The sequence below is a fragment of the Lolium rigidum genome, chromosome 6 (assembly GCF_022539505.1).
Source record: "Lolium rigidum isolate FL_2022 chromosome 6, APGP_CSIRO_Lrig_0.1, whole genome shotgun sequence".
In the NCBI taxonomy this organism is placed as follows: domain Eukaryota; kingdom Viridiplantae; phylum Streptophyta; class Magnoliopsida; order Poales; family Poaceae; genus Lolium; species Lolium rigidum.
This window is the reverse complement of record NC_061513.1, coordinates 282,410,927-282,421,844: the sequence shown is the minus strand read 5'-3', so window position 1 is coordinate 282,421,844 and position 10,918 is coordinate 282,410,927.

The following is a 10,918-nucleotide window of genomic DNA, read 5'->3' as shown; positions in this document are numbered from 1 at the left end:
TAAATAGGTCTCGGTTCTCCAAGCGCTGAAGAGGTAACCACAAACGGAGAATACCTGTACATCTGTAGATGACCTGCAACAAAGAACAATTTTTATCATTAAAAATCTTATCATTTCTACTCAGCCATAGCGCCCAGATCACTGCAAGCGCACCCACCCTAAGAAGCAACTTAAACCTTGAATCTATACCATGAAGCCAATTGCCAAAGACATTGGCCACACTAGTCGGAGGGTACAAGGTAGACGCTACTTGGATGACAGACCAAATAGATTTCGCAAACTGGCACTGGAAGAAGAGATGTTTAATAGTTTCATCATGATGACAAAAAACACATCGCTTACTTCCTTGCCAATTACGCTTGACAAGATTATCTTTGGTGAGGATGACCCCTCGACGAAGATACCATCCGAATATTTTTATTTTTAATGGTATCTTCATCTTCCAAATTTTCTTATTATTATCCATCGGTACATCAGAATGAAGTATGGCGTTGTATAAAGATTTGACCGAAAAAGAACCATCTACGTGTAAATTCCACCTAAATTCATCTGGTTCAGGTGATAGATTGATATCCCCCAACCTTTGGATTAAGGTATTCCACGCCAATAGCCTTTGTCCTAGCAAAACTCGTCTGAACGTCACATTCGGAGGAGAGGTAGCCATTACTGTTGCAATGGTTTCTCCTTTGCGATGGACGATACTATACAACGCAGGATACTGTTCACTTAGGGGTGCATTGTCTAACCAAGCATCTTCCCAGAACCGTATCTGTGCTCCATTCTTAATTGAGAAAGTTCCATGGCGTAGAAAGACATTTTTGTCGCCATTAGACCAGCCCAGAAGTGTGAATCCCCAGGTTTCCAAACCACTTGGGACAACGTCTTTGAGCCTATATACTTTCTCCGAAGAATAGTTTGCCAAATCCCATCCTCGGTAAGGAGCTTAAATAGCCATTTACCCAGCAGAGCTGAATTCTTGACCTCTAGATCATGAACTCCAAGCCCGCCTTGATCTTTGGGACTACAAACTATACTCCATTTGACCAGCCGATACTTCTTTTCTCGTTGTCCCCTTGCCAAAAGAATCTGGATCGATAATAATCGAGTTTATGCAGAATTCCTTTTGGCACTAGGAAGAATGATAACATATACGGTACCATATTTGTCAGCATCGAATTAATGAGTATCAATCTCCCTCCCGGGGACAGCAATTTACCTTTCCAACTACTAAGGCGCTTCTGTAATCTTTCTTCCACTATTTTCCATTCAGCAATCGTAAGTCTCCGATAATGAATCGGAATCCCCAAATAGCGAATAGGAAATTGGCCTTGCCCACAACCGAACAACTCTGTATAAAGAGCTGTATCATCATGGGCATCACCGAAACAGAACAACTCGCTTTTATGGAAATTGATTTTCAATCCCGATAGTTGCTCAAAAGCCGTCAGAATTAATTTCAGGTTTTGAGCTTTCTCGAGATCGTGATCCATAAATAGAATTGTATCGTCGGCATATTGAAGAATAGATAAACCACCATCGACGAGATGTGGAATCACACCTTCAATCTGACCATCGACTTGGCCCGCTCTATGAGTATAGCCAGCATGTCCGCCACAATGTTGAATAACATAGGTGATAACGGATCCCCTTGGCGTAACCCTTTTCGTGTTTGGAAATAATGGCCGGTGTCATCATTCACCCGAATTGCCACACTACCTCCATACACAAAATCATTTATTAAAGCGCGCCATTCGGGAGAAAAACCTTTCATCCTGAGTGTCTGTTGAAGGAAAGACCATTTGACCTTGTCATAAGCCTTTTCAAAATCTAATTTTAAAATAACCCCATTTAATTTCTTAGTATGCATCTCATGTACCGTCTCATGCAAAACCGCAACTCCATCAAGGATATTTCGTCCTTGCATAAAGGCGGTTTGTGATGGCTGAACTACATGATCCGCAACCGTATTAAGTCTAATGGTGGCCACTTTCGTGAAAATCTTGAAACTTACGTTTAAGAGGCAAATAGGTCTATATTGTTGAATCCTTTCTGCCTCATTAACTTTCGGTAACAAGATTACTTCACCAAAATTTAGACGAAATAATTCTAGTTGTCCTCGTATGCAAAGCACTGAACAAATCTAGAAGATCCGCTTTAATAGTATCCCAGAAAGTTTGATAAAACTCTGCTGGAAAACCATCGGGACCCGGCGCTTTGTTGCATTCCATTTGGAAAATAGCCTTCTGCACTTCTTCCTCAGAATAAGGAGCAGTTAGTAAGCCATTTTCTTCTATAGAAACTTGGGGTATATCAGCTGTTAAGCCCTCATTTAGAGAAAAAGAGCTTTCATCTGGAGGACCAAACAAGCCTTTATAGTAATTAGTAATATAAGATTTGAGTTGCTCATGGCCTTCGATCAACCCTTCATCTTGAGTAAGAGAGTGAATACGTTTTTTCCGATGTCTCCCATTGGCTATACCATGGAAATACCGCGTATTCGAATCTCCTTCTAGAATGAATTGGGCTTTAGATCGTTGATACCATTTGAGTTCCTCCTCGCGAAGGAGACCCGCCATCTGCGCATTGGATTGATTCTTAAGTTCAATCTCAAGCGTAGACAAAGGTCTTACCTCAGCAACCGCCTCAAGCTCATCAATCAGAGTTGATAAGCGAGCCTTTTCCTTCTTAAGAATACCAGTCATATGGGTAGCCCAACCAGAGAGATGTCTGCGCATTGCACGCATCTTATTATTCCATCTAAGTATTGGAGTGCCACCACCCACCGGCCTTTCCCAAACCTTCTTCACCATCTCATGGAACCCATCTCTCTGTAGCCAGCCAAGTTCAAATTTGAAAGGCCGCTTACAAACAGTTCGGGGATTTCCAGTAGTTAGAAGGATAGGAGCATGGTCAGACAATTTTTCAATACGTTCTAGTGCACGGACAGACACCATTGGGTATTTATCTTCCCATTCAGTATCCATCAACACGCGATCTAGCTTTTCGTATGTGGGTTCAGGCAAGCTGTTTGCCCAAGTAAACTGTCGACCAGACATAAACACCTCTCTTAAGTCAAGGCTATCAATGACAGCGTTAAACAAGAAAGGCCAATGTCCATCAAAAAGACCTTTACTTTTTTCATGAGGAAATCTTAGTAAATTAAAATCTCCACCGATCAAAATCGGATAGGGATTATCTTTAGTAAGATTTACCAACTCACGTAAAAAGTCAGCCTTAAAAGCGTCTTGGGCGGCACCATACACGGCAACCAGACTCCACATGAAACCATCAGCTTTATTCTGAATGTCGAGCTTAATGTGATACTCGCCATCAGAACTAGCTAGAACAGTCATAGTGTCTATTCGGACGCCAACTAAAATGCCACCAGACCTACCACGAGGTGGGCGAGAATACCACTGAAAGTTAATCCCGCCTGATAATCGGTCTAGGAAACTTTGTGAGAACTTCCGCCTACCCGTCTCTGATATTGCAATAAAATCCAAATCATAGTTTCTACAACCGTCGGCAATGTGAGAATGCTTAGCCAAGTCACCAAGACCTCTGCTATTCCGAAACATGCCATTCATTGAGAAACTATTTTAGATTTGGAGATTTTGCTATATCTACGAGACTTCTTCCCAGCTGAAGACCGAGAACCTCGTGCTGAAGCTTTTAAGTCATAGACTGAACTAAGCTCCGAGTGTTCTAAGTCAACTTCTGAGATATTACCAATGATAGCCGAGAGAAGCTGACCATCTATGATGTCATCCTCTTCATCATCGTCTATCACAGGAGTTTCAAGCCCAGTGGAGACGTTCGGAACAACCGTTAAACGGTCAAGTTCCGTCTGTCTCAACACATTAGCTGAAACTGAGATCTCATCAGACGTGTTACCCAATGAGACCCCAAGACTACTCAAATTAGAGGAAATACGTGAATCTGAAAATGAAGTAAAAGACTTGGATGGTTGTTTCGTACCAGCCGTGTCGAGGTTCAACTCCGCCTTGCGTCGCATGGCTCGCTGCATGACATCCTCGTCCGTCGCCCCCGACCCATCTTCCGCAAGCGCGTACCTCCCACTTCGCCTCACCGTCGGCTGAACGACAGGCGGAAGGACAGCGGGAAGAGGCTGCTGCAAGGTGGAGACTGGCGGAGGTGAAGCCGAACGCGGTGACGAAGCCGACGAAGTAGACGTAGAATCCGACACAACAGGGGAAAAGGTCGATGAAGCCCCCTGCATAGTGCCAGAACGCGGTGAGCCCCCGTCCATAGGCGGCGATGTCAAAGACACGGGGGCCTCCTCCGCCCGTGGAGACGACTCATGTGCCCCAGACGGCGCGCCCGCCCGAGAAAGCACGGTCTCAGACTCGTGCGTCCCCTCGAGGTTCGCTCCATCCCCAGGACGTGAGAACGTCGCCTGCAGCCCCTCCATGGCGGGCTGCTGCCAGGTCGGTGGAAACGCGGGCTGCGGCGCAGCCGACGAGGTGAGCTGCGACGTGGGCGTCACGACCGGCTCGGCGTGCTGTGTCGTGGTCGCGTCCGTGTGCTGACCCAGCGCGGGCCCCGTGGCGGACGCCGTGGCTGCCAGCAACGTGTCCATCGACGGCGCGTGCTGCAGCCCAGCCTCCGTGGCCGGCTGCTGCAAAGCCGCCGAGTCCTCCAAAGGCTGCGACGAGTCCCGACCACACACCGGCTCCGTCTGTGTCGAAGTAGAAGACGGGTCCGGCGCCCCCAGCGGTGTGCGTGGCGAAGAAGGCGTAGGAGCAGTAGATGACACCGGTCGAGTGCGTCCCTGCATGAATGTCCGTACTCTGGACGGAGAAGCAGACCGAGAGAGTGAAGGTCGTGAAGCGACTAGGTGAGGAGATTCCGCCCTAGCACGAGCCACAATCTGTCGTCCTCTGTCCGTCATCGGCGAGTGGTTGAAAGGAGTCAGAGCCACCTGCTCAACTGGCACCGCTGAAGCACCCTGAGACTGTGTCGGCGGAAGTCCATCTACCTCCATATTCGCCGTACCCGGCGCAGCATCCGCCGCAGCGTTATCAAAACGCTCCTCCTCAAAACCGTGAGAGCCGTCATCATCACCTCCGTCCTTCCAGAAAAAGGGACGAAACCTAGCATCCGGCTTAAACCCCGCTGCTTCCCGACGAAAGCGAAATCTGTAACCATTAAGCTGTAGTAGTGCAATCACGTGCAAGCATCCTTTATCTTTCTCCAACACCGAAGGATCACGCATGGCCACAAGAATACGAATAATCCCCAGGCTCCGAAGGGAAACAAGATCAACGTCAAGAGTGGTGCCAATAAGTGACCCCACAGCCCAGAGACCTAAAAAGTGTCGAACAGAGTCAGGTACACCCTCGACATGCACCCAAACAGGCTTCATCACAAACTCCGGAGTAATATCCTGGTGCACCCAAGAAGAAAAAAGGGCCTGTGCACTAATCTTGGGCACACTCATCTGCATCCCATCAATCCTCAACAGATCCTCGGCTGTAGGTATACCAACAAGAAAAGCATTAACCCCATGTGGCACTGCCTCCCACTTCCATGAAGGATTCCCAGGGCACATACGAGCCATAAGACTCTGAATATCTGCAGCTGAAACTACACCCTCTCCAGACACCTGCACCAAAGCTGTAGGTGCTCCAGACGCAATCAACTGAGGCTTAAAAACAGAGTCCGGGAGCTGAAGATCGAGCGTGGCGTCATTACCACAACCGACAAAAAAGCTCATAGGTCTCGGCAGCTTCAGGATTGGACACCGAATGGTGGGGTGCTCCCCAGAATCACACACCAGACAATAATGAACAGCCTTACAATCCTTGGTTGCATGTGTATTGACGGCGCACTTCCAACATCGCCCCACCTTCTTTTGCTTCACCGCTAGGGCATCAGGAACTGCAGGCGGCCGCGCGTCCGTGATTAGAGGCGTGTATCCCATGCATCAATCAACTCATTAACTAGGAAAATTGCATGCGTCATCCGTGGTTCTTGGCATCTTGATGGACTCACAGCCGTCTATCGTTTTTCCAAATACGCCCCCTCATCTCATGCGTCCCTCCTCTCATCAAAACTGAAACATAAGCAAAAAAAAAAAAAAAATTGCCGCCAAGATTTGAACGAAATTTTGGCCTCCACACCTGGTCTATATATACGAGAAGGGGTGTGTCTTACGCGTGCGTCGTGTGTGACGACTTAGACTTTGACTCTTTACTCGTCGAGGAGAGGAGAGTGCCCACTCCGTCCTTTTTTTGTTTGTCGATCTGGTCGCCGTCTCTGGCTAGCCGCAAAGACGAGGACGGGATCCAATCAGGTGGTGGCCGGATCCCTTGTCTTGTACCAGCAGGAGGTACCTCGTATTTCTTCTTCTCAATGTTTGGATTTGATGATTCCTACCGGCCTAATGAATGAGAACGCGATCTACGACCATGTCCGTATATACGCGGCCAGAGCTGCATGTCTTTTTTTTCAGTTTCATCGATCGGTACGAGTTGGTGTACCCAGTCGATACGCGATTTCTGGATTTGATCCGATCCAAGTCGTAAATAAATAGAAACGAACCTTTTAATTAGCTCCAGCTAGCCAGGTTGGCCGCGATCGAGGATTAGTTGTGGGCGCGCGCAGGATCCGGACTTTTTTTTTTTTTGGATCCAAAATGTAGTACTAGTACTAGGATGGATGGAGGAGCCTTTGACGCACGCGACGACGCGAAGCAAATGGAAATCAAGGAAGAGACGTTTCGATTTTCTCCATCTAATGTAATCCCGCTCCAGCGACGCTCGTTGATCGACGAGACGACCGCATCCTGGATCCGCGCGGTTCCGGATCGATCAAATCCTGCATCCGCGCGCGCTGCCGCTTCTCCACAGGCCGCATGCCAACGAAGACTTTGTTCCTCACTTGGAACGTGGAAACCTGCTAACAAACTGTATCAAAAACCATATGCGAGGGTAGTGGATCGCTGCTGCACCCGGCCGCTTCCTTGCGCCACTCATCCAGGGCCTGGTCAATCGCCAAAGCCAACTCTTGGTAGTCCAGTTCGTCCAAGAAAGCCTGCCCGTCACGGTAAATATGATCCTTCGACAGCTCCTGCTTATGCACGGCATTTTCTTCTTCAACCTCTGGCGTCAAGACAGTATTGGCTGAGCGCCACGCCGCCATCTTCTCCACGACCTCCGCGAACCCTTGGATGACCTCACTGGCCTTGCGCGCGGAGCTCACCTCCCAGTCGACATGGCCGGTGGCGGCCGCCCTCATGACCATCTCCATGACCTCGTCGATGTCGAACGCGAAGTCGGCCTGGTGGTGGGCTGTGGCGGACGGCGCTAACACCTGAGGGAGGGCTACGGCGAGCTCGTAGATAAACGTCCATGGTGGCTAGTAGATAAACTGCTCCGGTTGAGGTGGTGCTGATGCTTGCCACCCAGACGCAGGCATAGGTGCACTGGCCCGTGCCTCCCACGCTATGCCTGCCTTGGCGCAGGAGGAGACCACGGCGACCATGGCGACATCTAGGACACCTGTAATTGTGGAGTCACCGGCCACGGCGACCATGGCGACATCATGGACACCACGGTGCGGATGGCCCGCCTTCTATCCGCGTGGCCGCATTTCTGTCCAAAATCACATAGATATATCCGTCTGTGTTGCCCACTGGATCGCAAAAAGGTGCCCTCATGTCCGCTTGGGCCAAAATAGATCGCCTCTGTCCATTTAGTGCAATGTGGAAAAAAGAGAAAGATGCAAATATTGGCCGACCTGGATTTTTAGAAAGTGTCTGACGGTGTTAATGTTAATTGGGACTGCTTGCTTCAGGTTCTCGCTGCTAAAAGTTTTGATGTGAAGTGGATTAATTGGATAAAGCTATTCTGCACTCTTGATCGGCATAATTTATTGTCAATGGTCAGCTCGCGCGGTGAACTTAGTACCGTCAATTCAACAGTCCACTAGGTGGACACTTGAACCAGGACAAAAATCTGGTTTGATGATCTGAGCATGATAGGAGGGGTATACCTATGATGATTTGAACATCAAGATCTCCACAGGCTGCGACCACCTCATACTTGTACCAAATGTGTACCACGGTGTAATATCTCCGGAGGTTTATTCAGTAAGAGCATGTAGACATTCAGAAAGAACAAATTCAGTTAAGTTCACAAGGACGTACAGACGTCCAGAGCAAAGAAATTCGATTGAGCATTCATGACTTCTCTGAGCCCAGCCTGCTCTGCCCCACCATCCCCGTCCTCTATATGCATTTGCACCCTCACGGTCGTTGTTGACAAAACAGTTCGTTAATTCGCTCTTGTTTTCAGAGAATTTGTTGCTTATAATGTTCCCATCAAATAACCTTCTAATAGTTTTTACACTTATGTACTGCAAGTTTGGAACATATAAGATCTCCTCAAAGAGATGAAACCTTAAATTCTTTGAAAGGACTCGAGATGAAACTGGTTGAATTGATGCGCTGGAACACTAATTCGAACACTGATATACTAGTCTACTATTCAAGAGTTCCGAAAACTGACAGAAAGGCGAGTAATGAGTTTCAGCGCAAACTTCTGAAATGTCTAATTTTTTTTGGCCCAAGTAAATCAGTGAGGTGCCTACCGGAACTACAGAAATTCAGCCAATCTCGATGGGACTATGTGATTTCCTAAATTAACCATGTTTTGTTTGCTATATTTTTCGTTTGTATGATCAGTTCCCCTCATATATTGGCCTATTTGGTGAACTTGGGCTGAAAAAATCAAATCGGCTAGAGCGGACTAAATGCGTCGAACCGTTGGGTACCCGCCTGCCCCCGTCCAAAACGAACACACGTGATCGGACAGCCAATTTTGTGTTCATGGTCCAACCCAAGCAAATCGAAATAGACCCAACTGGTGTCCGAAATGGATCTGGACGTTTATCTAGTCAGAGCACGTAGATATTCAGAAAGAATAAATTCAGTTAAGTTCGAAGGACGTGCAGACATCTTGGAGCAAAGAAATTCGATTAAGCATCCAGCCATACACTGCTTCTCCTTAATTCGCTGTAGGAGAATTTATTGCTTTCCTTCAAATAACTTTCTAGTAGTAGTTTGTCATACTTATGTACTGGAAGTTTGGAACATACTATAAGATCCTGAGAGCGATCAGTCCAAAGATATCAAAGTTTTATTTTTCTTTGACAAGGAATCGAGATTTTTTTTCTTCGAATTTTCACGGGGGGAGGTTCCCCACCTAAATATATTGAAAAAAAGGGCTAAAACCCCAGATTGTTTTACAGCAGGGAGACAGAGAGGAGAGAGTGGAGGTAAAGGGGAGGGTTACATAGGCTGGCCACGGAGGATTTCGTGCCAGACATCAAGGGCGGCCCTGGTTTCAGTGGGGAAGCGCCCACGCCAGAGGGTAGCGTCGTCGCGGCAAACCTTGAGGAGCAGCGGCGTCGACGGTGGCGTGGCATGGAAGACTGCAGCATTGCGCTGCTTCCAGATATGCCAACAACAGAGGAGGACAAACACCGAGGCAGTTTCCGGAGCGATCGCCGCCGGAACAGGGAGGAGGTGGAGGTCCTGGACGTGCGCATCGCGAGGGAAGGAGACCCCGACGGAGGCCCAGAACGGGGCGACGACAGGGCAGTGGAGGGCCATGTGATTGGCCGTCTCGAGCTTCTCGGGGCACAGCGGGCAGCCCGCCTCCTCGACGGTGACGATGCCCTTGCGGAGGAGCACGTCGCGCATGTGGACCCTGGACTGCACGAGGAGCCAGGCGAAGAAACGCACGCGGGAGGGCGCGCGGCAGCTCCAGATGAAAGTAGCATGTGGCGAGGAGACGCCGCCGAACCGGCAGAGACGGTAGAGCTCGCCTGCACGCAGCTTGTTCTGGGGGCCGCGGCAGTGGACGAGGGGCCGAACGTCAGCGACGGCAGACAGAGAGACCCCGGAGACCTCGTCCTCCAGAGCGGCAAGCTCGCGCTCGCCGGCGGGAGTCAGACGTGGCACACGGATGTTGACGACGCCGCGGCTGAGAGCAGCGGCGACCGTCACCTCGGGGGCAGGTGGCGTGGGAGTAGAGCACTTGCAGCGTCACGACCAGCGGCCCACGCGGGAGCCAGCTGTCGTGCCAGAAGGACGTGCGGCGCCTATCGCCGATCGCCACGCGGGAGATGGAGCGATAGAGCGGCACCAGGGAGCGGAGCTTGTTCCAGTGGTCACCGGACGGCGACGAGGTTTTGCGTTCCGCGATGGAGCCGTCGCCGATCGAGTCCCAGCGCCAACGAGCCCAGGGGGTGGAGGAGTGGACATGGATCCTGTGGAGCTGCTTGACGAGAAGGCACGAGTTTTGCACGGCGAGGGCGCACACCCCGAGCCCGCCTTCATCCTTGGAGCCGCAGACTTTGTCCCAAGCGACGAGGCACTTAGCCCCGCTGACATGCTCGCCGGCGTCCCACAGGAAGGCGCGGCGCAGGCCGTCCAGGGCCTTGATCACCGCGGGCGGCAGGTGCATGGCCGCCATCGCGTGAGTGGGGAGTGCATCAAGCACCGCATAGAAAATGGTTGAATTGATGTGATGGAATACTAATTCGAACACTGCTACACCAGTCTACTGCTACACCACACTGAGTTCAACCAAAGTTTTTTTCTTTTTAAAACGGAAGTTCAACCAAAGTTGAGGAAACTGACAGAAAGGGGGACAGTGAGTTTTAGCGCAAACGTCTGAAATGTCTGAATCTTTTTGGCGAAAGTAAAACATTTTTGGTGCCTACCGGAATTACAGAAAGTCAGCAAATTTGGATGGAATCTCCATTCATAGTGACCCCTGTTCCATGTAGCTTGGTGTGGCAGCCGGAGATCCTGGACCTTGCTCTCCAGCCACGCTCGCAGCGTGGAGCAGGTGGAGGCGAGGGCTGTATCTGACGAGGGCGACCAAGG